This window comes from Sabethes cyaneus, chromosome 1 (assembly GCF_943734655.1).
Source record: "Sabethes cyaneus chromosome 1, idSabCyanKW18_F2, whole genome shotgun sequence".
NCBI lineage: Eukaryota > Metazoa > Arthropoda > Insecta > Diptera > Culicidae > Sabethes > Sabethes cyaneus.
In genome coordinates, this window is record NC_071353.1 from 23,381,709 (window position 1) to 23,387,817 (window position 6,109).

A 6,109-nucleotide genomic window follows, 5' to 3' on the forward strand; every position below is an offset into this window, starting at 1 on the left:
CTCCACTCTACGCTATACGAACAATAAAACACATTCTTACAAAGAAGTTGACCGTTTCAATGTTAAAATTTTTATAGTTAATTCTCTCCAGTTTGGCCAGTAGCGCGCTGACCTTGCGACGAAGTCAGGGTCTCGTGCTGTTATAGTTTGAAGGGGTAGTAACTTACTTGGAAGTTGTTACAATTGGCCTTTTCTCTTTCCGGCAATCGCACGGAATTGTAGAAACTCATTTCGTGCGAGATGCTTATGCCAAAAGCCCATCGCGTCGCCAATTATGAGTACCTCTTCAAGAAGGGAGTCCACGTGACACAAAAGGATTTCTACGTTCCGAAGCACCCGGAGCTGGAGAACATCCCCAATCTGCACGTCATTAAGACGATGCAGTCGCTGAAGTCGAACAATTTCATGAAGGTACAGTTCACCTGGCGCCACTACTACTGGTACCTGACCAACGAAGGTATCGAGTATCTGCGTTCGTACCTGCACTTGCCGCCGGAGATAGTGCCGCCGATGCTGAAACGAGTGCCACACTCGGAACCATAGCGCGCCGGTGGATCACACTCCGGGGCAAGACCGAAGGGCGGTGAGGACCGACAAGGCTCTCAGCGTACACAGTAAGCCGGCGGTCTGGACAAACGGAGTGACGTTGCCGGAACCGGAGATTTCGAATTCCGTAGAGGATTGAATGGGACGTGGGACGTGCATCAAAGCCACAGTTAGTAGGAGACTTGGACTTAGACTTGAAGACTTAGACTTAGAGATCACCCAACCAGACGGAATCACAAATCGACCACGTTCTGATAGAAGGTCGATATTTTTTAGACATCATCGGCATCAGAACCTATTGAGGCGCTAATATTGATTCGAATCACTATCTAGTGATGGTTGAGATACGTCAAAAACTGTTGTGACCAACATGGGATACCAGCGCCCACCACGGTATAATCTAACACGACTGAAGCAACCGGATCTCGCTGAAAGCTACGCGTTATCTCTCGAAGCCACATTGCTGGATGAGGGTGAGCTGAATTAGGGCCTCTTGAGGACGGTTGATGTGTCGTGCATGTATTAACAGCGTAGCGGAGAACGTCCCAGGCCGTGTGGCACCAAATCGACGTAACGAATCATTTACCGAGGAGTACTAGCAGATATTAAATGAGAACAACGCAGCGCGGGTTCTAATGCTATGTAGAAGGAACCAGAAGGTGAAGAAGTGCGAAGAACTCAAGCAGCTGTACCGCTTTCACGACACACGGAAGTTCTATCAGAGACTAAACGAATCTCGAATGGAGGTATCTTGACAGACGACCGTACGGTGATCGAAACGTGGAAGCGCTACGATGAACACCTGAATGGCGTGCAGGCGAAAGACATTGATAGGGCAGAAAGTGACTTCATTGGTGTAGCAAGCAACGGAGATGTGTCACCCCCATCGATAAGCGAAGTTTAAGAAGCCATCCAGCGGCTGAAGAACAACAAAGCAGCGGGAAAGAATGGCATTGGAGCGGAACTGAATGGATCCGGACAAGTTGGCCAAAAAAAGCGATAAGCTGGATTGTAAGAACTACCTAGCGATAACTATGCTGAATGCCACCTACAAAGTGCTTTCCCAAGTCATCTTCCTTCGACTGTTATCAATAGCCAATAGGCTCTTGAGAAGTTATCGGGCGGGTTTCGTAAAGAATCGATCTACAACGGACCAAATCTTTATCCTACGGCAGATCCTCCAGAAGTGCCGCGAATTCCGAGTCCCCATGCATCACCTGTTCATCGATTTGAAAGTCGCAAATGATAGTGTAAACCAAAAACAGCTATGGAAAATTTTGGATGAAAACGGCTTTCCAGGGTAAGCTTACTAGACTTATCATGGATCCAGTGCTGTGTGGTAATCTTGGGTGAATTTTCGGACCCATTCGAATCTTGCAGATGACTTCGACAAGGAGATGGTTTCTCCTACCTTCGATTCAACATTGCGCTGCTTTACCGACGACGTGGACGCTGTCGGTAGAACTTTTGATGCGTTGGAAAATCAGAACACCAGACTGAAACGCGAAGTAGAGAAGATTGGATTGAAGATAAATACGTCTGGAATGAAGTATGTGCTGGCCTTTTTTTATAATGGCCCACCACTACCCCCACACCAAAAAGCTGTAAGGACGAGCCCCCTGGTAATGGACTCATCTAATGAAAAAAAAAAGCAAATAATGAACAAAAAAACCGAGCAGTGTAACTTATTGGTGAGTTTGGAAGTGATGTATACTGAACAAAACTAATATCAAAAAGGGATTCCCAGTGGAAGTTCATTCCTTTGAAGGGATCCCAAAAAACTAGATAAATAGATACAAATATAATTAACAAGTTAACTAGACATTTATAGAGTGAATTTTACGAAAATTATCTTGTGGTTGATACGAAACTAAATTATAAAAGTATTAACTTTAGATTTGAAATACTGTTTCAATCTTTTTTTGAATAGCAATCTATTATTGATTAACTTAAAGTGTTGTGGTATTTTATTATACGCAGAAGGACCATAAGAAGATATTCGAGTTTGACCAAGGGTACTGAGGGCTCGAGATCTTCCCAAGTTGTTTGCATACCTTGTGTTGTGGTCATGAGTTCTTGCCGGCAGAATAATATTATGATGCATGTTTGAATTTTTCTGTATATCGTAAATAAATAAACAGGATTGCAACTCGCGCAACCCTAGTATTGGTAAGGCGTTATGCATGAAGTTCTTGAATAAGTCGAGCGTTGAGTAAAACTGAGGTAATGTATAAATTATTTTAAGACATCTGTTCTGTAAAACTTGCAGTTTCTTAAGTTTAGATTTGCAGGCTTGGCCCCAAACAACGACTAGATACTGCAGGTGAGAATGAATACACCCAAAATAAAATTTGATCAATGCATGCCGCGGAACAAACGGTCTGACTTGATACAATAGCCCACAAAGAGATGATAGTCTTCGGTGAATATAATCTATATGGCTTCCCCAAGAAAGCGTAGGGTCTAAAACCAAGCCGAGATATTTGAAAGTTTGTACTTCGTCGATAGCTATCTGTCCAACAGACGGATTTATATGTGCGGAAATTTTTTTCCTCGGCGAGCGGAACGACATGTATTTAGTTTTTCCTAAATTCAAAGATAGAAGATTCGAGTCGAAAAACTGTATAAGGATTTTCAAATCATCATTTATATCAGAAATAATAGTGGAAGCATTACTATTTGGATAGAACATTGCTGTGTCATCCGCAAATAGTCTCGGTATTCCTTTAAGAGGCAGGTTTCCGAGGTCGTTTATGTAGATGAGGAATAAGAGTGGCCCGATATTGCTACCTTGTGGGACACCAATATTATATGTTTGCAGAGAACTTCGCGAGTCCTCGATGGCTACATATTGTCGTCTGTTCTTTAGATAGCTTCGAATAATGTCATTTGGTAGACCCCGTATCCCATAAGATTCTAACTTTTGAAGCAGGATATGGTGATCCAACGTATCGAACTTTTTCTTTAGATCGATAAATAGCCCACCAACAATACATTTATTATCAATGTTACAACAAAAATTCGACTAGTTCCACTATGGCTGTCGAAGTGCTACAACCTTTCCTAAATCCATATTGAAATTTATATAATATATCAAACTGATTCAAAAATTTTACTAATCTGTTGACCAACAGCTTTTCACTTGGTGTACCTTGGCTCACTGACAACAGTGAACAACAATGCCAGCCGTGAGATTAGGCGCAAGTTTATAAGCGGAAGTCGTTCCTACTATAGACTCCAAACATTTGCAGTCGAACAATCTCAGACTCCGTACAAAGTGCACATTGTACAAAACGCTAGTTAGACCGGTTGTGCTCTACGGATTTGAAGCGTGGACACTGCTAGAAGTAGACCTGCGAGCACTCGGAGTTTTCGAATGGCGGGTGCTAAGAACCATCTTTGGTGGCGTACAAGAGAACGGTGTATGGAGGCGAAGAATGAACCACGAGCTCGAGCGTCTCTACGGCGAACTCAGTATTCGGAAAGAGGCTAAAGCCGGACGGATACGTTGGACAAGGCATGTCGCTAGAATGCCGAACAATTCTTCGGACGATTAGATTCGTAAAGCTTGATGTTAAATTTTAAGGAGAAAGTTGACTCGTCCACTAAGTTGTATGCCCCGCCGTGTGCCATCGTCGTTTCTTGAATTTTTAGTGAAGTGCTTTAGACTATCATGCATGCTGAAATACAACATGTTTACAATATAGATCAAGGTCGAGATGAAAATTCTTTTCGTTGCAACCGGTAATAAGTTAGGGTAAAGAACTAGTTTTAAGCAGTCTAAGCGGGTCACTGATTGTTTTACCTTATTACAAGCGATGGGTTGACTAAGTGGGGGATATCAGCATACCAATCTTCTTGCTATCTTTAGTTCTTCAAGCTGTTACCATTGGAAGACACTATTGTTGAGCTAAACTTTTGATTTTTCGCTTTAAAAGTTGGAGCGGCGGAACTAATTTTGAACAGACCGAACCCATTTTCACCCGCAAGGTGCTTTTTTAAGCAATCCTGAAATCTGAATTTTTTTACGTCCCCTTAAAAAATCCCTCGAACTTTTCCCCCTATTCAGTAAGTTCGCGTTCCTATCCGCGACCTACTAATCGGCATCTGATGTGTAATCGGCATAGCGTATCGGCATAGATGCGTAAAATGCCATCTGTCTAAATTGTTTATCGGGGCATACACTCACCGCACCGTTCGGCAAACGGTATTCGTTGTCTCTTTTATTCTCTGGTGTTCTTATGGGAAACTGCGAGTTTGACGTCTAACTCGCTGTTCATAAGGATGGTGGGAGAACAAAAGAGGTAAACATATAGCAGTACAAACGATCCGACTCAGAACAGTGTTGTCAAAGCAAATAACATTGAAACACATCGTTGCTTTATTAAATCACTGAGAAAATCTTCGAAAATTATTGAAAAAGCTGTCTTTTGTGTTGTTTTAAAGAAAAATTAATTATGAACATACATTTCTCTTGAAAGTATTGAACCACGTTTTCACCGTAGGAGGTTTCAGTTAATTTCAAACTTAAAATTGTTATTTCCAGAACCGAAACAGTGTCTTGGCAACACGATAGTTCATCAGTTGTGCTGCAGCTGCTGCTAGTGGTGAACAGGTTCCGTCAATTCAGAATTTGTTTTCAGTTTTGTTAGAAAATAATAAAACTTTTGGCTAGTAACAAAGCCATAGATAATAGAAAAAAGAGACTGAATAATATGGTATGTGACAATTGAGTGCTTGACTTTCAGAGTGGTTGTAATCAGTGCTGAAAATTTGATGAATTCGTTAGTAGCGAGGTGGCGATTGCTGAAGAGCAACTGAAAAATGTACGTTTTTGGACAACAATTTTTAATTCATCATATTTCTTGCCGGAAACCCAGTAAATTGTGTTTGTGTGAATCAAATGTATGGTTAAGTGATTTGTGAAGATGATCCTATCAAAAGATTTTGAAAATATGAATAAAAAAGTGCATTTTCGGATCATTTATGTTCAACTGATTAAAATAGGTAACACTGCTTAACTCGTTCCTTACCCTACTTGATGCCACCTTGTTATCTTCCAATTCCAATTGAGCTCAACAGAATATTTTCTCACACTGTCGAGTCCTTTTTTTCTTTCGCGCTTAATTTGCGCTATCGTTATTGCATTCGCTACTCTAACATTTCAATCGTTCGTACCAACTGTACAGCTCGTACATTTCTGTGACAGACGGTCAAAGACTAATCCTGCCGTTTCTACGGTCCCATTCCCGGAAGGACGAACCCTCCACCCTGACGTCTCTTTTTGTGCATCGCAATCGAGCTGCGACAATTGCTTTCAAATTGGAACTGAAGTGAAACAGGGAAGGAAGCACTCAATTACGGTGGAATCATGGTATTCAGCTTTCTACACGAAGTTTCAATTAAAATGACATGATAAAATCGAATATTTCAGACTGACGTTGTCAAAAGTGTACCGTCACGGCTGTCTGCAATAATATCAAAGTGCTTATAGTACTTCAATCGATTCTCAAGGATTTTGTTCCTTCACTGGGGCTAGTTTTGTCCTACGGTGTAAAATCCC

General features: G+C 41.6%; 1 pseudogene; it reads left to right on the forward strand.

Moving 5' to 3' along the window:
- Positions 1-240: 240 nt before the first annotated feature.
- LOC128745476 (40S ribosomal protein S10b-like) lies at positions 241-720 on the forward strand (annotated as a pseudogene).
- Positions 721-6,109: the final 5,389 nt, after the last annotated feature.